The sequence below is a fragment of the Aquarana catesbeiana genome, linkage group LG01 (assembly GCF_042186555.1).
Source record: "Aquarana catesbeiana isolate 2022-GZ linkage group LG01, ASM4218655v1, whole genome shotgun sequence".
In the NCBI taxonomy this organism is placed as follows: domain Eukaryota; kingdom Metazoa; phylum Chordata; class Amphibia; order Anura; family Ranidae; genus Aquarana; species Aquarana catesbeiana.
The window spans coordinates 662,686,496-662,711,535 of NC_133324.1; the positions used below are offsets into that span (position 1 = coordinate 662,686,496).

Here is a 25,040-nt window from a genome sequence, read left to right on the forward strand (position 1 = left end):
ACTTATTAGTGATCCAAGACACAAAATAAAAACAAAATGTGGAACATGTCTGCTGTATGACTTGAAGTATTATATCTTTCTTAAAGTCGTTGTAAACGACAAACATGAGATATGAACAAAGCATATCCCTGTATACTGTGTATTTGTCGCAATTCAGAGCACTAAGGGGTTGATTTACTAAGCAAGTGCAGTTGCTCCAAGGCTTAGTAAATGAGATAAAGCTTCACTTTGCAATGAATACCCAATCATGTGTAAGGAAAACGAAAAAACTGCATTTTTGCTTGTACATGATTGGACGATGGAAGTCAGCAGAGTTTCTGCTCATTTACAAAACTGCTCTTGCAGAGTGCAACTGTACTTTGCAAAGTGCACAGTCTATTTGCCTTTTAGTAAATCAACCCCTAAGTGTCATTTCTGTCTACTGCCTCAACCCTCTGCTATCTGCATGAGTCACATCTGGCAAGTTTTCCTGACACCAAGAGAAAAAAGCTGATGGGGAGGGAGCTCCAGCACACAGCCAGTGATTAATAGCCTCAGCTCTGTTCCTATGTGCTGCGTGAAGGATAGAGGTGGGGTTATCCCTTCCCTCCAATCAGCTTTCACTGAGCTCTGCAAAGTGTAACTTCTGCTACCCGCCCCCTGCTTTCCAAAAGCTGTATAAATCCTGGACTTTGAAAGGCTGTAGAGAAGAGAAGTGAAGAAGTGATGGCTTTGTTAAGACATTCACCTATTATATGCTTGAATATTTTTATTGCATTAGATGAAATATTCCCAGAAATACACATTCACGTGCACAGTCCCAGAGACATGTCTGATAAAATGTAATTCTAAAATAGTTTTTCTTCCCTTATGTTCTGGTGGACCTCTGTTTGCAGTAGTAGAGGTCATGTCAACTTTCTTCATTAATATTGATACTTGGATGGAGTTTTTTTCTATCTGTTAAATTAATTAATAAAGGTATGAACAAGCTATTTGTGATTGCATAAACCTATTACATGTCTGGGTTTGTAAACATATACATTACAATTAATAGCCACCTAAATGAGACTGAAATACCAGTTCCATTATGCAATTAGAGTTAAGTATATGCAATTAACAAATGTATGCAAATCGGTGTTTTTAGATACAGAGAGCATCTTGATTTTATGGATGTTTATACTTTATGCTAGTTACAGTCACACTTTGTTACATTAAGTGCATACACTGCCAGAAAACATTTTTTTCCATGTTACAGGAACACTGGAAATAGTTATATGGGATTTTAGGGTAGGTATACCTTTGCGCAGTGTGTTCTGTGATGTTGCTGTAATAATATATATAGTAATACTGTAGTTAGTAAAAACTCACAAACTGGAGTCAGACCTAAAGGGACTCAGTAATGGCTCTGAATTCCAACTTCTTTTAGTGATTACATCTCCAGGGAGGAGGCCTGCTAAACTTTAAGGGCGCTTTCACACTGCCCCACTGCGGTTTGGCTGCACTGTTTTTGTGTGGGTTACCTGCGGTCTCGCAAAGATTTCGATTATGTCACACATTTTTGGTGCATTTTCTGAAAGCGCACTAAAAGTCCCTGCATCTTTGGTGCAATTTCAAGAAATGCACCAAAAATATGCGTCATGTTAGAAGTCTATGGGAACAAGCGGATAACCCACACGAAAACTGAAGATACACTGCGCTGCACCCGCGCTGCAGCCAACCCACAGCAGGGCAGTGTGAAAGCGCCCTAAAAGAAAACACACAATCCAATGAATGGCTCTTCATCAATTTATCAAAATTCAAAGATTTGCCCATTATTATTACACAGATTGCAAAGAAAATCTTAGTTTGTGAGGATGAAAATAATTAAAAATTGGATTGCTAGTTCTGCTGGATCACAAGCAAACTAGGTAGCCCACTGTCTTCTAGATGTATTATCAAGATTAGCTTTTCCAAACTAAAATTCTGTATTCCCTGATCCCTCGAGTCCAATCTTTTCCTGATGTAGCTGTAACAGAGAAGGAACATTATAATAAAATCACTGTGTCTGGCAGAATACCTACCTTACTTATATTTGCTGACAGCTCCTTTCTTCTGCATTATGCATGTTTTCCTGTTAATTGAAGAGGAGAGCTTAACAGATTAGAGGCAGGAAGCCTATTTTTTCCAAAGTGACCAGGAAATGCGAAGGTCCGATATCTGTCTCTTGTATATGTTCAGAATATTCACCACACTCACAGTTATGTTAATGTACGGTGCTGGTTCCATCTCCTGACAGCTGCCCGGTGAATTGAAATGGGTGAATACTTGGTGCTGTATGTAAATTGATGTTTCAGCCTTAGCACATGCTTAAACAAAGCAACCGCTAAGGGGTTACTGATTCGCACTAGGGGGTTAAAAAGGCAAATATAGGCTGTTCACTTTGCAAAGTGCAGTTGCTCCAGAGCTTAGAAAATGACTTAAAGGAGTTGATTTACTAAAGCCAAATAGACTGTGCACTTTGCAAAGTGCATTCGCACACTACAAGTGCAATTGCTCCAGAGCTCAGTAAATGAGCTAAAATTTCACTTTATATAGAATACCCAATCACATGTATCACATGTAAGGAAAATAAAAAAAACTGCATTTTTGCTTGCACATGATTGGATGATGGAAGTCATCGGAGCTCCCCCCGCGCTTACTGAGCTCTGGAACAACTGCACTAGCAGATTCAATGCAACTGCACTCTGCAAAGTGCACAGTCTATCTCCCTATAGTAAATCAACCCCGTAGCTTCATTTTGCAAAGAATACCCAATCACGTGCAAGGAAAATTTAAAAAAACATAATTTTTGTTTGCACATGATTGGCTGATGGAAGTCAGCAGAGCTTCTGCTCATTTACTAAGCTCTGGAGTAACTGCTCTTGTAGAGTGCAACTGCACTTTGCAAAGTTCACAATCTATTTGCCTTTAGTATATCAACCCCTAGATGTGCAGCACACTTTGGAAGTTAAGTTTTGGTTCTCTAAAGCTGGGTTCACACTATTGCGAATTGGATGTGGTTTTCTCCACATCCAATTTGCATGTCAGGAGATTGTGACTCTCTAGGGAGCTGGTTCACACATCTCCGGAGCAGCTCTGGTGCAAATTGCACAGAGGTCCTGTGCGTCTTCTGGTCCATTTCAGGTCCGAATTCAGCCAAACATTTGGGCTGAAATCGGACCTGAGAACAGAAACAGTGAAGCGTTTGTGTAAGGCTAACACAGTACTAAAAACATGTACACAATGATGCATTTTTTAATAAATAAATGGCATTCATATTTAGCCAAACCAGCACAAAAATGATTCTTATTGTTTGCTTTTGCCATGCTCTTCCTGCAAACTCAGTGTTTTCCCATCAACTACTAACCAGGTCATGTTTTGTGTGTATTTGCTAGACATGTGCATTCGTTTTTGTTCGAATGCATTTTCGTCCGAATTTCAGGTATTTTCGTTATTGTTTTAACAAACAATAACAAAAGTGCAGAATCCGAAAAACGAAACATCCGACATAAACAAATGCTTTATTTTCGTTTTCGTTGCTACAACAGTTCGATATAGATAGGAGATTCGACATGATGATGACAATAACAATCTGTGTCCATCAAACCTGTGGTCGAATGTGCCTAACCTTAACTCTATTAGTCCAAGATTATTCTACATAGAGAGAAAAGATTCGACGTAGAGAGAAAAGATTCGACGTAGGGGAGAAAAGATTCGACGTAGGGGAGAAAAGATAAAAATAATGATGATGATGAATGTTATTGGCTGATTGTAACCAAAGAGGAGGAGCAGTAAAATAGCTAGAACTAAGTACACACGTACTTTGGCTTATGGTGTCTGTTGAAAGATCTAAGAAGATTCAACGGAGCAGGTAAACTATACGGCGTCGTACAGTTTAGCTGCTCCGTCGAATCTTCTTTGAACATTCGACAGACACCATAAGCCTTCAATGACAGATTCGACCTTAATTTGGATTTTCGGACGAATGCAATTTTTAACAAAAAACAAAATGAATAAAAACGAATTTCGGGAGTAACTAAATAAATTTATTTTTCGGACGAAAACGAAATTCCGAAACGAAATATTTCAGTGTGCACATGTCTAGTATTTGCAAAAGTGATTAAACAGGATTGATAATGAACACATTTTTTCAACTGTCCATATATGAGGTTATCTGCTAAACATGTGCTGTTGGTAGGACTTGAGAACTGGTTTGGAAACTCAACTATAGCCAATAATGTATTGAGTCCACCAGCATCCATTTAATAACTGAAATATTAGTTTTGAATGGACTGAGCCTTATCATTAAAATGTATGCAGAATATAATGATGTTAATTTCGTATTTGCCTTTAATTTATTGATGCAATACAATTTAAAGAGCTATATTTATCCCATATGTAATATGGTACCATGACCTGATTTTTAAAAAAAGTTTTTCTATTGATAATGCAGAGATATTTATGCCAGGGGTCTGTTCACACCAGGTACATCGGGACTGCGCTGGGCAGCCTCAGATCCAGCGCAGGACAAGGCAAAAAAACTTTCTTCCACATGAAACCAGTTCATACAACCATGCAGCCTGTTGCAATGCAATCCACCAGGCAACAGAACTAAATGAAATGTCACATTTTAATAAAGTTCTAACAAAAAAAAGCAACCAGTCTGATGCGGCACCTCGCGAAGCTGCCTGGTTTCAGCGAGGCCTAAATGTTTTTGATTTTTTTTTAACCGTACTGTATATTAAAAATTACAGTTTTTCACACGCATTAACACTCAGTAAACATGATGTGCAGCACCTTGTAATACCTTGAGATTATTGTCTTATTAGCAGACTATTTTTGTAACAGACGCATTGCTGCCTGTCACCCTATATTCGTGTGAAGCCTGAAAGGCTTGAATATTGTTACATAGTTTCATAGTTACATAGTAGGTGAGGTTGAAAAAAGACACAAGTCCATCAAGTCCAGCTGTGTGTGATTATGTGTCAGTATTACATTGTATATCCCTGTATGTTGCGGTCATTCTGGTGCTTATCTAATAGTTTCTTGAAACTATCGATGCCCCTATCGATGAGACCACCACCTGTGGAAGGGAATTCCACATCCTTGCCGCTCTTACAGTAAAGAACCCTCTACGTAGTTTAAGGTTAAACCTCTTTTCTGCTAATTTTAATGAGTGGCCACGAGTCTTATTAAGCTCCCTTTCGCGAAAAAGTTTTATCCTTAATGTGGGGTCACCAGTACGGTATTTGTATATTGAAATCATATCCCCTCTCAAGCGTCTCTTCTCCAGAGAGAATAAGTTCAGTGCTCGCAACCTTTCCTCATAACTAATGTCCTCCAGACCCTTTATTAGCTTTGTTGGCCTTCTTTGTACTCGCTCCATTTCCAGTACATCCTTCCTGAGGACTGGTGCCCAGAACTGGACAGCATACTCCAGGTTTACAAAAGCTAGAATTAGACCTTGACAAGTTCGTAAAAATTTCAGTGCTGCATTCACATTGGCAGTGTTTGCAGGAGAGAAACCTGTGTCAGTGTTGTTTTAGGCTCTTTTTGGCCCATGTTACTGTCACTAAGACGGGAAGGAGTGGGATTGTTCCACCGGAAAAAACTGTTGAAGTGCGTTGCTTAGCACAGATGGAACGTTCTGCCAAGCACCCCTTTTATTGCAAGTGGTCAGGAATAGGAATAAATTGTACAAAAATTTCTGTATTCGATCGTATGAAATGTGATTGAGTTGGGTTTTTTCTTCAGATCTAAGCATAAAGTGGTATGAATGTACAATTTTACATTGTTTTCTATGGCAGTTTGTAAGGGTTGTACAGTCAGATTCTTCCTATGTGTTAGGAAGCCTTTTTTGTTACCTTTTTCTTTGCAGTCTTCAGTAGGCCCTTTTCACACTGGGGCGGGAGGTGCGTCGGTGGTAAAGCACCGCTGTTTTTAGCGGCGCTTTACCATCGTTTTAGCGGCGGTATTTGGCCGCTAGTGGGGCCGTTTTACACCCCCCCCGCTAGAGGCCGAGAAAGGGTTAAAAACCACCACAAAGCGCCTCTGTGGAGGCGCTTTGCCGGCGGTATAGCCGCGGTGCCCCATTGATTCAATGGGCAGGAGCGGTGAAGGAGCAGTGTATACACCGCTCCTTCACCGCTCTAAAGATGCTGCTAGTAGGACTTTTTTCAGCGTCCTGCTAGCGCACCTCTCCAGTGTGAAAGCCCAGAGGCTTTCACACTGGAGACACAGCAGCGGCTGTTTCAGGTCAGTTTGCAGGCACTATTTTTAGCGCAATAGCGCCTGCAAAATGACCCAGTGTGAAAGGGGTCTTAGAGCATATGCACATTTAATGCCAAATGCAGCTTACCGGAGTGAGAGGACTCAAATGGGCATATGCTCAGTGAGTCAACAAGGCTTATGGTGCAACCACCAAAATATTCTTTTTTGGTCATGCTATTTTGAACACTTAAAAGGATTTGGTCTGACAAGTTGGCTGCTTCTGAAGACCGCTTCTTGGTGACATCTCTTGACCAATTGGATTGCCTTACAACTTGATCTGGAACCCAGACGTGAAGGTCTCATATTTTGGTGGTTGCACACTAAGCCTTGTTGACTCACTGAGCATATGCCCATTTGAGTCCTCTCACTCCGGTAAGCCTCCTCACTAACCGGTGATGGTTCTATTGTCTGTGTCCTCACCTCAACATTGATGTCACGTGGAATCCCACTTCTAGTTACACAATTTGTTTTTACCATTTATTTAAAGACTGCTATGTTTATGTTTTAAAACAACTTTTGTATGATGGCACATGGACTTTAGTTTGGGTGTGAATTTCACATCTCATTTTCATTATTATTAGTTTTTGTGGTAATTGCACAGTGTACATTAGTTTGTATACATATGTATTTCAATGTTTTGAGCGTTGCACATAATTTCACTTTTTACTTATTCCTTGATTTACACTTGTCTTAGTGTTGTGCTGGCTGCTACTAGATATAAGTCAGCGCGATATACACACATTTTTTCTATTTATAAATGCCATATGCAGCAACTGTTTGAAAATACCTAACATTTAAATGCAGGAACATTAGAAAAAAAATAGTAAACTATGTGACCAGTTCAAAGAAAACATGGCACAAATGTGCACACTCAATATGGTAAATATGTTGTCTTCTGAGTTTCAGTAGCCTTTATGCAACCACAACCACAGCCCTTTAGCCCCTCTACTGAGGTGCACAGCAATGCTAAACCGATAGAGGTTCTGTCTCAGCTTCAGTCCACACTACAATTTCAAAGCCACAGCTGCCTTGACTAATGCCTTATGCAAAATTTTGTCATTATTTACACATTATAGGCATTATATGCAAACTTGTGTTATGGAACTTTTTAGTGGTTACTCTTGTCTCCCTTTATACTTGCCTTACCCAGGATTAGGGCTGTCTTAATAGCATCATGGGCTCCTGGGCAAAGTAATGCAGTGGGGTCCTTACCAGCCTGCCCCAATTTATGCACCTGCTTTCAAGAATTAAAGTATAAATAGTTGATAGAATTAAACACGTTTAATAGTACCTTCAATAAAATAGATTTTAAACAACAAGAAAACATGCCATAAATCAAAGACTGATCAACACAAAGGGCACAGTAAGGGTATGGGGGCAGAAGGGCACAGTAGAGGGGGGGTCAGGAGGGCATAATACTGGAATCAGGAGGGCACAGTACAGGTTTACAGGACACTGCTCTGGACAGGGTCATTCCAGGACAGATTAGTAAAAAGCGTGACTGTCCCGGAAAATCCAGGACAGTTGGCAAGATTATTATGAGGCCCTCATGCACCTGGGTTCCCGGGCAGTGCCCAAGAGTGCCCATGCATTAAGACAGCCCTTCCCAGGATGCAGGAGAGCAGTGGGTGACAGAGAGTGAAATTAGGCAATCCTTTGGGCTCTGCTAAATAACTGCTCTGAATAGATATATGGTGCATGCATTGATGGGGGGGTACCGGTAATTCATGTCCTCAATATTGTCTAGTGCAGGGATCCAAGATAGCGGTTTTCATAAGAGCAATAAAGGTACAACAAGCACATAGATGATTAACATATAAGGTGTGCAAGTGTTTAGTTTTACTATTTATTTTGTATTCATTCTTGTCAGAATCTTTTAACCACTTCAGCCCCAGAAGGATTTACCCCCTTAATGACCCTTCTGGGTACTAACATTTATAGGTAAAGTTGATCCAGGGAAAATCCGATTGCCTCTTGGGGGATCAGGAAGGAATTTTTTCCCCTGCTGTAACAAATTGGAGCATGCTCTGCTGGGGTTTTTTGCCTTCCTCTGGATCAACTGTGGGCATAGAATTGGGTATATTGGATTGTACGATATATTTTTTTTTTATGGTTGAACTGGATGGACTTGTGTCTTTTTTCAACCTGACTGACTATGTAACTATGTAAATGACCAGGCCATTTTTTGCGATACAGCACTGTGTCGCTTTAACTGACAATTGCGCAGTCGTGTGACATAGTACCCAAACAAAATTGATGTTCTTTTTTCCCCACAAATAGAGCTTTCTTTTGGTGGTATTTGATCACCTCTGTGGTTTGTATTTTTTGCTCTATAAACAAAAAAAACCTGACAATTTAGAAAAAAAAAAAACAATATTTTTTTACTTTTTGCTATAATAAATACCCCCCCAAAAAAATTTAAAAAACAAATTTCTTCATCACTTTAGGCCAATACGTATTCTTCTGCATATTTTTGGTAAAAAAAAAATGCAATAAGCGTATATTGATTGGTTTGCGCAAAAGTTATAGCAATTACAAAATACGGGATAGAATTCTGGTGTCTTTATTATTATTTATTTTTTCTAGTAATGGCGGTGATCAGCGATATTTAGCGGGACTGCAACATTGCACAATACAGATCGGACACTTTTGACACTTTTTTTTGGGACCAGTGATATTATTACAGTGATCAGAGCTAAAAACAGCCACTGATCACTGTATAAATGAAACTGGCAGGGAAGGGGTTAACACTAGGGGGTGATCAGGGGGTTAAATGTGTGTCCTAGGTAATGTCTCTAACTGTGGGGGGAGTGGACTGACTGGGAGTCAATCGCTGTTCCTGATCACTAGGAACAGACGATCTCTCTCTACTCCCCTGTCAGAACGGGGATCCACTTTGTTTACACGGGCAGATCCTCGTTCTGGCTCTCTGTGGAGTGATCGCGAGTGGCCAGCAGACATCACGGCTGCCGACCAGGCGAATCGGCACAGACGATGAGCTGCGGGCGCGCACACATGCCTGCTATAGCCACTGCATGGAGTGCCGTGGCGGTACGGCGATTCACGCAGTAGAGCCACCCTGCTGCAGTAGATCGGCAAGTGGTTAAAGAGCTTTGGCACATATACGTATTTAAGCTGCCTTTCCTTGATGTAGGTCATAAAAAAATATATAATATCAAGCATAAAGAGGACAGGTTTGCTGTTCCTGTCAGAAGGAAAAAATAGTTTTGCGTGCTTTGTCACCAATTTTTTTCCCGTAGAGATATGGCGTGTGTCATTTTCTTAAAATCATTTATGTGCATAAGAGGTTTCCTAGATGATGATTCAGTCACCACAATTTCCTTGCAGAGCGGCAACAGGTGGTCTTTAAGTAGGCTCTGCAGATACTAGCCTCACGTGGATGCACTTGGTTCTTTTCAAACACCTGGGATGCTGAGGTGTTTTTTTTTTCTGCCAGGAGTAGCCGTAATCTCGGCTAATGGCTTTTGTTTTCTTTATACAAGGCACATGCACCCAGATCTGGTTAGGTAGCTGGAGATGTTTCTAAGCAAACAGATCTACTACTAGTAGAAAATAGGGGACACCAAATGGTTGTGGATGCAGAAAGCAGCAATTGCTGGTTCTGAACAGTGAAGGTGCACTGTTATTTTGAATGAGACTTGAAAATTGTAAAGTTTCGGCACAATACATATTCCTCCAACAGCTCAAAAACAGAATCAATTACAGTTAGGAGAGCATCTTTGTTCTAGGTTATATATAAATGGTGGTTCTTCCATGTTGGAAGTGGCATTACCACTTTCCGCACCAGCCATTACACAGAAACAAGAGGTTGGAGCTTAGAGGGATGTGGCTGAGCTTAGCAGAAAGGCATCTGGGGTACAGTAATAAAAAGATAAACAGTCCATTGGTGGTTCGGTGACAGGGGTGCTCATAGGTAACCTCATTCATGTGGTAGTGTGTGTGCAGTACAGCAGACAGAAGTCACGAAGGCTGGACACGTGCATAAATGAGGCTTACTGTGCCAAAGAATTACATTTTGTGTAACATATAGTTACTACCTATGGGCCGTACACACGATAGGATTTTCCAACAACAAATGTTGGATGTGAGCTTGTTGTCGGTCCGACCGTGTGTATGCTCCATAGAACATTAGTTATCGGAATTTCCGCCAACAAATGTTTGAAAGCAGGTTCTCAAATTTTCCGACAACAAGACTTGTTGTCGGAAATTCTGAGCGTGTGTACACAATTCCGATGCACAAAAGTCCATGCGTGCTCGGAATCAAGCAGAAGGGCCGCACTGGCTATTGAACTTCATTTTTCTTGGCTCGTCATACGTGTTGTACTTCACCGCGTTCTTGACGTTCGGAATTTCCGACAACATTTGTGTGACCATGTGTATGCAAGACAAGTTTGAGCCAACATAAAAAATCCACGGTTTTGTTGTCGGAAAATCCGATTGTGTGTACATAGCTTTATATAAGAAAAAGAGACATTTGGTATTAGCAGTTATTCAGATGGAGGACCGTTTATGAACAATATTCATACAGAACATGAGGAAATTGCTGAGTGGACAGTAATTTTATAATAGTCTAGAACTAGTTCAAACTAACCAATATCTCCCACAAAAGCCCAGTGACAGAAGATAATTGAAGCCCCTCCTAAAATAAAAAGCATGGATTTATTTACATATCTAGGCATGCACTTATTCAATCATATCAGCTGGACATGGGACAACCTAGCCGGCTTGCAATTTAACGATTGTTCTGCATAAAAGTTCCATCATTTCAGAGCTCTCATCACATGTCAGGCTTGTGACCGAATCAGTAAGTAAGTATAGTGTGTTAAACAGCTTAAACTATGAAGTTTAGTTTATGGATGCTCAGAAAACAGCAAATGTTTATGTGACAGTTATTGTGATTTAATAGCTAATGCAATATAATTCTTTGACTAGCCATTTTGTATCACAAGAGTGTTGTATGAGAATATAGAACAGCCTTTCTCAAACTTTTTACCCCAGAGGAACCTTTGTAATATACTGTATTTAAGGTCACCTGCTGAAATTTGTATATACAATTCACTGCACATTAACAAGATCAGTAAGGTATACGTGTGTGTGTGTAAATGTATATATACAATGGATATAAAAAGTCTACACACCCCTGCTAAAATGTCAGGTTTCTGTGATGTAAAAAAAATGCAACAAAGATAAATCATTTCAGAACTTTTTACACCTTTAATGTGACCTATAAACTATACAACTCCATTGAAAAACAAACTGAAATCTTTTGGGGGGAAGTAAAAATAAAAAACTAAAATAATGTGGTTGCATAAGTGTGCACACCCTCTTATAACGGGGATGTAGCAGTGTTTAGAATTAAGCAATCACATTCAAACTCATATTAAATAGGACTCAGTACGCCTGCCATCATTTAAAGTGCCTCCTATTAACCTCAAATAAAGTTCAGCTGTTCTCGTAGGTCTTTCCTGACATTTTCTTAGTTGCATCCTACAGCAATAGCCATGGTCCGCAGAGAGCTTCCAAAACATCAGAGGGATCTCATTGTTAAAGGCATCAGTCAGGAGAAGGGTACAAAAGAATTTCCAAGGCATTAGATATACCATGGAACACAGTGAATACAGTCATCATCAAGTTGAGAAAATATGGCAGTGACATTACCAAGAACTGGACATCCCTCTGAAATTGATGAAAAGACGAGAAGAAAACTGGTCAGGGAGGCTGCCAAGAGGCCTACAACAACATTAAAGGAGCTGCAGGAATATAAGGCAAGTACTGGCTGTGTGGTACATGTGACAACAATCTCTTGTATTCTTCATATGTCTGGGCTATGGGGTAGAGTGGCAAGACGGAAGCCTTTTCTTACAAAGAAAAACAAACAAGCTTGGCTAAACTTTACAAAAACACATCTGAAGTCTCCCTAAAAGCATGTGGGAAAATGTGTTATGGTCTGATGAAACCAAGGTTGAACTATTTGGCCATAATTCCAAAAGATATGTTTGTCGCAAAAACAACATTGCACATCACCAAAAGAACACTCACAGTGAAGCATGGTGGTGGCAGCATCATGCTTTGGGGCTGTTTTTTTTTCAGCTGGAACAGGGGTCTTTATCAAGGTAGAAGGAATTATGAACAGTTCCAAATACCAGTCAATATTGGCACAAAACCTTCAGGCTTCTGCTAGAAATCTGAACATGAAGAGGAGCTTCATCTTTCATCATGACAACGGCCCAAAGCATACATCCAAATCAACAAAGGAATTCCTTCACCAGAAGAAGGTGTGTCATTTGAATTGCCCGGGCCGCAGTAACAATGTCTCGCCTCCTGTTAACACATCACACTGATTCAATGTCCCAGCATTGGATCAGTGTGCCGTCAATCACAAGAGGCGGGACATTGTTATTACAGCCGGACAATTCGGCTCCCTGACATAGGGAGATCACTGCTCTGCAAGGAGCGAAGGAGGGAGGAGAGGAGGGAGGGGAGGACAGGACCTTGAGCCAGGATGATACCCTGCAATGGGCAGCACCCAGCAACGCAGCCACCCTCACTGCGCATGTGCGATTTTCAGCACGATTTTCCTTTCGGCAATGTGCCAAAAACACCATTTTCGGACGATATGTTTTGGCGGCCGAAATTTCGGTGCATACCTAACTCATACTCAAAAAGACTGAGTTCTGTAATAAAATCAAAAGGTGCTTCAAAAAAGTATTAGTTTAAGGGCGTGCACACTTATGCAACCATATTATTTTATTTTTTTCATTTTACTTCCCTCCAACTAAAAGATTTCAGTTTGTTGTTCAACTGAGTTGTACAGTTTATAGGTCACATTAAAGGTGGAAAGAATTCTGAAATGATTTATCTTTGTCTCATTTTTAAATCACAGAAACCTGACATTTGAACAGGGGCGTGTAGAGTTTTTATATCCACTGTACACTATATTACCAAAAGTATTTGGACACCTGCCCTTACATGCACATTAATTTTATTGGCATCCCAGTCTTAGTCTGTAGGGTTCAATATTGAGTTGGCCCACCCTTTGCAGCTTTAACAGCTTCAACTTTTCTGGGAAGGCTGTCCACAAGGTTTAGGAATGTGTCTATGGGAATGTTTGACCATTCTTCCAGAAGCGCATTTATGAGGTCAGGCACTGATGTTGACGAGAAGGTCTGGCTCACAGTCTCCACTCTAATTCATCCCAAAGGTGTTCGATCGGGTTGAGGTCAGGACTCTCTGCAGGCCAGTCAAGTTCCTCCACCCCAAACTCACTCACCCATATCCATGTCCATAATTGCAAAATGAAAAGCATTAACAACGTCTAAATAATAAATTGACAGGCTCCCTTACATTGGAGATCAGCAAAGAAATGCCTACCTGCCTTGTGTTCAGTAAAAGTTCTCCTTACATTAGTGGCCATTGGAAGAGGGAGAAGGTGGGAGTCAGTGGGAGAAGGGCACTCTTACATTATGGTCAGCAAGAGAGGTACCCCTTATATCTATGTTTAGTGAGAGGAAAAATGCCAGTGGAAAAAATGCAGTATGCCACTGGCTGTGCCAAGTGATGCTGGTCCTGGAACTATGCAGACACCATCAAGTTAAATGTCAACCTGTCGCTGCTAAAAGAACCTTTAGGAACATCTGGAGGAGCCCTAGTTGCTGCTCTACCATTGTATGTTCCCAATACACACTGTACTGCTAAAATATGGTATATATGTACAGTTCCTTATAAGAACTAGGGACGTGTTTATTAGTAAGCCAGGTTTATTCTAACAATTGGGTAATAGAAAAAATCAACCAACAAGATTAATATTTTTGAAATTCTTCATAGTTCCTCATAACTCTAACCATACAAAAATTATTTTTTAAAATACTTCTGAAACCGTGCAGTAGCATCCCTATACCACTATTGCCTGCAACCTGAGCTTTGCCTGGTGACCAGACATGTGACCAATGCTGAGACAGTCATGTGGTCACTGACTAAAGCAGAGCCACTGATTAGCTGCTTCTGCCTTAAAGCAGAAATAAACCATCCTATCGTTTTCAACCAAGGAAGCTGCCATCTTAGCCTTTGTTTGATCTCCAAATGGCATGATGTATGTGATCAATTGTAACACCATCTATTTAATGGTTTGACAGCTTGGTTGAGAGCACAACCAGTGTGACAGTTCCTGTCACGTGCCAGGATTGTAACTAACTGTTTCTTGAAAATTTAAATTGATGGGTTTAGTTCTGCTTTACCATTAGGGATGAGTTTAAGTGGGTGCGGGGGGTGGGGGGGGAGGGGGGGCAAACCCACTGAGCTGTCCCACCAGGAAACTGTCAAAGCGGATAGCTAATCCTAGGCAGTAGGGGCATGCCCCACCCCACAACCGCATGTATACAAGGAGCGGGTATATGTGTGGCTGCGGGACAGGGAATGCCTTTGCCACCAATGATTGGCTGTCCGCTTGGACAGCTTCCTTGCAGGATAGCTCAGGGGGTTTAAAATCTTGTATCAATAAACCTGAGCTCACCCGTGCTTAACATCAATCTCTTAGACCCCTTTAGCATGCAGCGTGTTCACTGAAGTGAACCTGGATTCTAGTTATTAATGCAGCAGGTATGTTATTAAGCATTTTCAGGTTCATTACTTATAAATAAAGCCACCTCAGTGTGTGTTTGTAGCAGGGTGTCATTAGTTGTATGTATAATAGCAGTAATCATGTCTATCAACAGTTGTTGGCTTTGTCAGTCTGCTGGCCAGTCAACACCCGACTGCAACCAGCATTCTGTTCCCAGCTGCTTCTTCTTTTAGTACAAAATGCAATTCATGTGTAATTTCATTGAAACAAGTTCACTTCATTACACTGCAATTGAAAAATTTCTGCATGCTGCAATATTTTGTTGTTATAATGTGAATTAAACATAAATCACAATGCATAAGATTGCATGTATCATGCATTTTTGTGTGTTTTATCTAAAACTGTGCTTTGGATATTTGGATATTTTCATTTTTCAAAATGTTCCTTCCCTAGTTTACATATCATAAGAACAAAATGCATGCATGAAAGGCAAAAATTGTGAGTGAAAGCTAATGTAAAAGTATGCATTATATTATTAATTATTGTATTTTATGCTTTTGAAGGCCCCCAAATGTTAGCTGTTTGTTTTGACAGATCCAAGCATATTACAGGGCTAATACATACCTCTCAACTTTCTGAGATGAAAAAGAGGGACACCCTATAGCACAAAGTATGTAAACAATGGACACACCGCTACCAAAACCCCTGTGATTTGGACCGTAAGGCCCCATTCACACTTGAGTGTAGATTATGTTAGGTGATCTTGAGACATTTTTTGCATGTTTAATTCTAACTTGAATGTAGCTTTTGTTAGATGATTATGAAGCTTTTTTGCATGTTTTTAGGAGAACAGTGCTGTACATGAGCTTCTTTGGGCAGTATTGGCCCCACAGACTTTTCTATGGGAGTGCCTGAAAAACATGCGCAACAAGCATTTCTATTTATGCGTGCTTCCGTTGAAGTCAATGTGATCAAAAATGCTCCATTCCACAAAAAGTAGCTCATGTACCTTTTTCAAGCTTCAGGCTTTGAGCTACAGATGCCTCAATGTGAACAGACATTTAAAAGCATGGGATTTGGTTTATTGAGCATTATGGAGCTTCAAGCCTCAGAATAATATGCAAAAAAGGATCAGTTAAACTAGTGGTCTCCATACTGTGGACCAGGGGCCATATGCAGCCCTTTCCTTGCCTTTACCTGGTCTTTGGGGCACTGTTTCATCCACTGATACCAACAATAGGCCATAATTCCCCCCACTGACACCAATGAAGGGACACAATTCTCCCCCACTGACACCAATGAAGGGACACAATTCCTCCCAATTACACCAATGATGGGGGTATTCCTCACAATAACACCAACAACGGGGCACAATTTCTCCCAAAGACACCAACAATGGGGCCCAGTGACAGCAATGATGGAGCACAATTCCTCCCAGTGACACCAACGATGAGGCACAATTCCTCCTACTGATACCAGTGAAGAGATGGAATTACGCCTAGTGAAACTGATGGGGCATTATTTCTTCCCACTGACATCTGGACCTTTTATACTCCCATTGAACACAGTCCAGCCCCCCTAAAGTCTGAAGAATAGTAAACTGGCCCTTTGTTTAGAAAGTTTGGTTACCCCTGAGTTAAACCCACAAGTGCTTTTCTTACCACTTTTCCTAATTTGCTTTTCAAAATTTAAAATGCAATCATTTACAACAGTGGTCTTCATACTGTGGCTCTGCGGCCATTTGCTTGCCTTTATCTGGCCCTTGAGCCATTATTCCTGCCACTGACACCGATAATGGGGCATAATTCCTGCCACTGACATCAACTATTTCTCCCCCTTATACTAAAGATCAGGCATTGTTTACTCCCACCGGACAAAGTCCGGCCCCCCTAAAGTCTGAAGCACAGTAAACTGGCCCTTTCTTTAGAAAGTTTGGAGACCCCTGATTTAGAGGATAGATGTAATGTCTAGTGTGAAGTAACACTTTTCATAGTTAAAGGGGTTGCAAAGGCAGAAGGTTTTTTCTTAATGCATTCTTTGAATTAAAGCGGAGCTCCGCCGAAATTTTTTTTTTTAAAAGTCAGCAGCTACAAATACTGCAGCTGCTGACTTTTAAAACATGGACACTTACCTGTCCAGGGCGCCCGCGATGTCGGCACCCGAGGCCGAACCGTCTCTCGGTCCTCGGGTGCTGCTGCCTCCATCTTTGGGAAGGGAATCAGGAAGTGAAGCCGTGCGGCTTCACTTCCCGGTTCCCTACTGTGCATGCGCGAGTCACGCAGCGCAATACGGCTGGTCCCTGCTGTCTCTGGGACCCGTGTGTTTCCCAGCAGACAGCGGGGGGGAACAGGATGTGGCGTAAATAACCGCAGATCCTGCGGCTATCTATGCCGGAAGTGGGTACAGATACCTGTAATATACAGGTATCTGCACCCCCCTCCCCCCTGAAAGGTGCCAACTGTGACACCGGAGGGGGGGAGGAATCCGATGAGTGGAAGTTCCACTTTTGGGTGGAACTCCACTTTAAGATAAAAAGTCTTCTATGTGCAGCAGCTCCCCTAACACTTACCTGAGGTCCCTCTCTGTCCAGTTATGTCCACGAGTTTCTCAGCCTTCCAAGATTCTCCTTCCTGATTAGCTGAATTGGCTCTCACTGCTGTCAATCAAAGTCAACTAGCCAATCAGGGGAGAGAGGGGGCGTGGCCAGGGTGGGGCTCAGTGTCTGAATGGACACAGGGAGCTGTGACTCAGCTTGGGTGCCCCATAGCAAGCTGCTTGCTGTGGGGGCACTCAACAGGAGGGAGGGGCCAGTATCACAGAAGAGGGACCCAAGAAGAGGAGGATCCGGGCTGCTCTGTGCAAAGCCACTGCAACAGAGCAGGTAAATATAACATGTTTGTTATTTTTATAGGAAAAAAACGAGACTTTACAATCAGTTTAAACAGTACTTTTTTTTATAGTGGTCAATACATAAGAACAAACAGGAGGACAATTGAGGAAGAAAGAGAGGCAGAGGGACTTGTCTACAAATGAGGGACATTTGGGAGATATGCTAACAGATTTTGTCATTGGCCTAACAAAATGTATCTTTTGTGGCAACTGTAATTCTGGACATGTAGCCCCCTGTTCCTAAAATTGGGCTATAGTGTAAATGTAGTTTTTGGCTGAGCTGTAAACAGCTCAGATTGAATGTATAGTTTATTTGGTTCTGCTCTAAACTTAATTGAGTTGTGCATTTCTTGCTGTTGCTAGTAGGTGTCCTTGGTACCACAGGCCAGTATGAGAATTACAACTAGGTTGAGCTATTTAAAGATTATTCTTCTTCCAGAACAGCCCATTAGGAGGTTCCTGGCTGCTGTGCATTCTGGGAAGGGGGTATTTATTTATTAATGTTCTTTTTCTCGTCTCTTACCTCTGGGCCCTCCTGGCCTGTTGATGTGTTGCTGTAAGTTCTGCAAGTAGGCCCAGAAGCCTGTCTGGGGCCTACTAATCCTGTGGTGGTTCTCAGGCTGCCTTGCCTGTGTGGGAGAAGCCGAGTCAAGCTGAGGAGATCCAGGGGAGGGCCCTTGCTGGAGAGAGCCAGGATGAAGGCTGGTCTCTCAGGAGGGCCTGGTAACTCATTTGAAGGATGCACCTATACCTAAACTACTCTTATGCCCCGTACACACGATCAGATTTTTCCGACGGGAAGTGTTCGATGTGAGCTTTTTGTCGGAAAGTCCGACCGTGTGTATGCTCCATCGAACATTTGCTGTCAGAATTTCTGCACACAAATGTTTGAGAGCAGGTTCTCAAATTTTCTGACAACAAAATTTGTTGTCGGAAAGTCAGATCGTGTGTACACAAGTCCGTCGCACAAAAGTTCACGCATGCTCTGAATTAGGCAGAATGAGCCACACTGGCTATTGAACTTCCTTTTTCTCGGCTCGTTGTAAGTGTTGTACGTCACCGCATTATCACGTATTTTGGCCAACATTTGTGTAACCGTGTGTATGCAAAACAAGTTTGAGCCAACATCCTTTGGAAAAAAATCCACGGTTTTGTTGCTGGAGTGTCCGATTGTGTGTAGACGGTTTTACAGTGTTGCCGGATGGCTTAAAGGTTCTGACACTGTGAAGCTGAATCCTATTCTACAATCTAAACCGTGGCTACTAGCTCCTGACTGCTGTGAGAGAGGCTTATCCAGGAGTTCTACTGGCTGCTAAGTCTGTGAGAGAGGCTTGTCCAGAATTTCTACCGGCTGATAGGTCTGTGTGAGAGAAAGCTGTTTTACCTTTGGATTCAAGGAGTCTGTAAGTGATCTGCAAATGGTATCTGAAACCTCCCCTATAATTTTTCCTAGTGGCTGTTGCTAGCAATAATCACTGTGTTCTCCTGGTGGAAATGGCTTCCCCCATGGTTGCAGGAAAGAAATTTGCTTCGTCTATGCGCAGCCTTACAGCCTCATGACCTTAGTGTAAATGGACAGACATTTCATTGCCTTGTGTTGTAAAATTTTGGTAGTTGTTTCTAAATAAAAGGCAGGATTACATTTATTTTACATACGTTCCTTAGCAAGCTTGTTGTTGGAGGGATCTACCATTGTGGTGGGATCTACTGTTGCTGGCAAGGGATTTTTGCACTGGGGTTCTTATGTTGTTGGAGAGGATCCACCTTTAAGGGGGGAGGTTTTATTGATGCTGGCTGATGGGAAATCTATTGTGTCCAGCAGTGGCCTTTTGTTGCTTAGTTAGATCTATCCTTGCTGGCAGGGATCTAGTGTTGCTGAGGGTGAATTTTGTTCCTGGGGGTGCATTTTGTTCCTAGGGAAAGGGTCTATTGTTGCTGGGAGAGATCTATTATTTCCAGGGGAATCTGCTGTTACTGGGGGGGTCTATTATCATTAACCAATTCTATACAAATTACTACCACAAAATGATACTTGGCTCTGTATTCTCTAAAAGGAGCGGTACTAGTAGGTGAATAGGGAACGAAGACAAGGGATGGTGCTCAGAGGTAGGTAAGGGTGGAGAGAGTACCTGTACTTATTCTTTAAGGAAAAAAAAGCCCTGGTTGTCAGTAACTCTCCTGCAATGGACAATTGATGGCTTAAACTCCAGGATTACTCAGAAAGTTTTTTCCTTGCACATTGCAAGGATTCCAGTTATTTAAAAAAAAACTGAACTCTGGAATATGTGGGCTTCGATTGTTAAACTCTTCTTCTGAAAATGTTAGTTGCCTGGCTGTCATGCTAAACCAATGGCTCCAGTAGTTTCTGGATCACAGACTTGGAACAAATATGCAGACATCACTCCAAAATTCTAACTTGCCTGTTCCAGGTTAGCGACTTTGGCAGTATTGAAATCAGAGACTTGAATAACCAGCTTTAGCCTGCAGCGTTGATCAAGCAGAAATTTTTCAACAGGAGGTTTGTTTGTTTCTAAATATTTTTTTTAGATGTAGCTTCCTTTAACATAATGCATTTCTGGCAGGATCAACAGGTATTTTTGGGGGGTTTATTGAACATATATAAAATGCTTTCAATGGCAAATGTAACAGACCAAAAGAGGAGTTCATTGTTATGCCGCGTACACACGAGCGGACTTTATGGCAGACTTTGCCCGGCTGACTTTTCGACTGACTTTATGACGGACTTTCCAAATGAATGGACTTGCCTACACACAATCCACCAAAGTCCGTCGAATTCGTACGTGATGACAGACGACCGGACTAAAACAAGGAAGTTCATAGCCAGCAGCCAATAGCTGCCCTAGCGTGGCTTTTTGTCCGTCGAACTAGCATACAGACTAGCTGACTTTTCGACCGGACTCGAGTTTGACGGATAGATTTAAAACATGTTTCAAATCTAAGTCCGTCCAACTTTTAAGAAAACAGAGTCCGCTGGAGCCCACACAAGATCGAATTGTCCGACGAGATCACGTCCGCCGGGCAAAGTCTGCCATAAAGTCCGCTCGTGTGTACGCGACATTAGAGTTTACTTACACTTTCATTCAGTGTCATTGTTACACTTTACTGTAGAGGGAGAAAATTTGTGGCTGTAACTTTTCCGGTGTAATAAATCAATAACTTTTTTAATTTAGAACAGTAAAATTGTAGATTTTTTGCAATGGGTTTCTGAACATTGCACTTAAAATACAAGTCCAGTCAAATGCTATCTAAACTTAAACCTGCTCCTACCCCTATTCTCAGCCCTGTTCTATGTAATCTATAAAGGTAAGATGTCTATACTTACTGTACCTACTCTGATGGCATTTCAAACCAGTCACATGATTGGCTTCCAGCGCCGGCTTCAATGTAGAGGAGGGACAGCCAACAACGGATGCTCCATAGTAAGCCCATGGGTGATGTCACTGCCTAGGCATTGCAGCTGTTGTCGGCAATCTCTCCTCTTCACTGAAGCTGGTCGCTGGGGAGATCATTGGACCGGACCAGAGCGCCTTTGAATAGGTAAGTATAGGTATCTTTCCTTTACAGGGTAGTTAGTATAGGGCTTGGAATAGGGGTGGGAGCAGGTTTAAGTTTAGATAGGCTTCGACTGGTCTTCTACTTGAATTCTGTAAAAAAAAAAAAAAAAAAAATCTAAGGTGAGATTTTTGTAAAGCTATTCCTAAATGTAATTAATAATTAAATCAGATTGTGCATGTGAGAATATCAGGCTTCGAATTGATGTGGGGGTATTTACAAAGCATTGCACAGGGATGCAAGTGTGATTGTAAATTTCTCATAATTACTGAATAAAGAAAAAAATGCTGAAAAGCATAAAATAGGTGCGATAGGTGATTTTTTTGTAAATCTCCCCCATTGTGCTTTGACCAAATATTTGCCACTATTATTAGTTATTATTAATTATTATTTTGGGTTTGGACTTACTTGACTGTGATCAAAACCATAAGAATTGCACTATGTAGTAGACAACTATGTAATCTGCTAAACAAAGCCCTGTTTTATACTCATACAGGTTTAACAAGGGTGTGAGCACCTGTTGTTGTTTTACGTACAACAGCTGGAAGTGGGAAGGGCTGGAATACACTGTAGATCTTTAAGAGAAAAGTCATCTGGGAGATGTCAAACAACTCTGGGCACAAAGAAAATCATGTAACTGCAATGAATATGAACCATTGCTGACATTATTAGAATGCTGTGTCTTTCAGGGTGCCATTGTTTTCCTGATTGTTGTCCCTCACCCTCCTCTTATAGCAAAACTATTCTTCAACCTATCCCCTAGTATGCTGCAACTGCAAGGTGAAGTACCCACACATGAATCACTCTCTGCCCAACTGACAGCACCGTTCAAGTGAGACGTGGCTTAAGCTGGGTACACACAGGCCGAATTTCAGGAGACAACAGCCGGTTCGAAAAAAAAGGCCGACATTTGGCCCGTGTGTATGTCGGACGTGTATGCTGGAAAAACAGCAGCCAACCAACTCCCAATCAGCGCTCTCAGCCAGTGGCAGAGAGCGCTGATCGGAGTGTTCTGGCGGGGGGGGGCATCACCCTGTCAGAACTCAATAGGAGTTTGCTGAGCTACCTTAGCATGGTTAGTGCAGCGGTTCTGACCAAAGCTGACACTATTGGTGTGTACCCGAAGCTGAAACTACAAGTGTGTACCCGGCTTTAGGCTGGCCACCAAAGAATCAAATTTTGGTCGGTTCCTGATAAACCAGCCAAAATGCGCTCTGTGGTTGGCCATGTTTGCCACCAACTGCTTGACATCCCTCAATTTAAAAAATTAACGAGCCAGGTAGAAAATTGTTTGCTGAACAGGGCCTACATTTAATCAGAGGCAGTCACTTTTTGAGTATTTTGACAGATGGCGGGGCTGACTGTCAACATACAGTAGCTTCAGAGGGGGATTTTTCTATCCATGTTGTGTAGCATGTATGGAGGAGTCTGTAGGCTGAAGGAAAAAAGTCTATATGTATATGGCAGTTATTCCATAGGCTTATTATAAACTGCTGTTATCACTCTTAACCTATTCCATAACAGAGAATTGCTACTGCCACTAACTACTAATGGCAAGCTATGTCACCAGGCCGTAGTGTAGTGATCTCCTTCATGTCCTCCCCACACTGGCATTCTTCATACCGTATGAATGCTAACTAGGTGATTTTAGAGATGAAATGAAGGTACCCAAAATATTTTTGTAACTCCCATATGCCCCAAATTCAGCTTTAAAGCAGATGTGCCCAATATATGGAATCTTATTGCTTAAAGCAGAACTCCAGCCAAACAACTAAATACAAAATGAATATACCTAAATATATATGATTTTTTTCACTTGCAAACAGAGTTAATTATTCTCATCCTCCCTTGTGATTTACATATCTCTGACATGCCTAACCAATGAAGTGAATGCTACTATTTCTTTTAGCAATTTTCATCTGTCTGCTTATTGGACAATGAATGTGCATCATTACATTTTTGTGTTCTTTACTTCATTAACACCTACAGCTCACAATTCCAAATCCTAGCATGTCAGATTGAGGATACTATGCAGTATGTTAATGCTCCAATTGCAGTGTATAACTTTCAAAAGGCAGTTTGATATTCAAAGGACTATGTGATGATTTTTGAAAAACAGATTTTTTTTTTTGTCATTCTAGCTGTAAATTTAAGACTAATGCCCCGTACACACAAGCGGATTTTTTTTTCCGACGGAATTCCACTCAAGCTTGCCTTGCATACACACGGTCACACAAAAGTTCTCTGACCTTTCGACCGTGACGTACAACACTATAACGAGCCTAGAAAATGAAGTTCAATGCTTCCGAGCATGCATCGAATTGTTTCCGAGCATGCGTAGGAATTTTGCGCATCGGAATTTGTACAGACGATCGCATTTTCGGATAGGAACTTTTCCCGAACGAAAAATAGAGAACATGCTCTCAATCTTTTGCTGGCTGGAATTCCACTAGCAAAAGACTGATGGAGCATACACACGGTCGCATTTTCTGACAAAAAGCTCTCATCTGAGTTTTGCTCGTGGAATTTCCGATCATGTGTACGCGGCACAAGGCTGGGTTCACACTAGTGCGAACTGGATGTGGGCTTCTCCGCATCCAATTTGCATGACAGGAGATTTTGACCGGCTCTCAATGAAGCCGGTTCACACATCTCCATTGCAGCTGCGGAGCGAATTGCACAGAGGTCTTGTGTGTCTTTGGCTCAGTTTAAGGTCTGAATTCAGGCAAAAATTCGGGCTGATTCGTCCCTGAAACGAAGAACAGGGACGCACTGGACCCATGCTGTCAGCCGCATTTGTCTGCCGTGTGAACCCAGCCTTAATGATTTTTTCTTTAACTGGACTATAAAATGTTTGTATATTTGTAGGGCGTTCCTTATTAAAAAAAATGTGTTTTATCCCTGTGGATTTCGTTGTGACCCACATTTATGTCACAGATGAATGGTAAATGGACAACTGGGTTTTTAGATAACTAGCACATTATACAATATGAACTGTATATTAGTTAGGGTTACTTGGGGGTTTCATAGATTGTGGTCTTGAATTAATGGTCAGTGGCATTAGGATGTTTGTGAGCCTGTGGCAGCTCACCTGTAGACACTGTGCCCAGTGCACTTTTTGAGAAGGTGATTGAGCATGTATATGTGTGGTTAGCAGTATCCCTGTGCTTGTGCCAGTCTTACAGCCACAGTTACTTAAAAGGATGCGGTGTATGTTTTGACACCATTTTTTAACCAGGTACAGAGCAGGAAAAGGACACGTGTTAGCTGCTGCTGGACAGAAAACAATGTTGGCAAGCATTTGCATGGGGCATCTTGGCAAGAACAATCAATGACATTTGTTGTGTGTTAGCTGTGTTGCGGATGGCTTCAAGGCCAGGCTGTGGATGTCAGTGTAAGCAGAAGCATACTGGAGTAATTGAAGGGGCTATTGCTTAAAGGAGAAAGTGACCCTTGGATAAACCCACAGTTAAGGGTTGTGATGGAGTTACTGTTACCCTTTCTGTGCCTTATCAAAAGTAGCCTCTGTCCCTGAAATTGTTATCAATTTTGAGAATTTTATCAATTTATCAATGTTGAGTCAAGAAATGTGCTGGATTTCAATTTGAATTTCAACACATACTTTACTGATTTGTGCATCAACTTTAAGAACTACTTGTTGCTCTGCTAGTGTTTTTTGTAAATGCATTTGAGCTAAATGCTGCGCTTAAGGGCAATAAAACTGTTGTTTAAC

The 25,040-nt window shown here is 41.5% G+C and overlaps 1 protein-coding gene across 1 annotated transcript in view; it reads left to right on the forward strand.

Moving 5' to 3' along the window:
- The window catches only part of TET2 (tet methylcytosine dioxygenase 2), a 130,124-nt gene that overhangs the window by 67,886 nt on the left and 37,198 nt on the right, over window positions 1–25,040 (forward strand). The window lies entirely within an intron of this gene.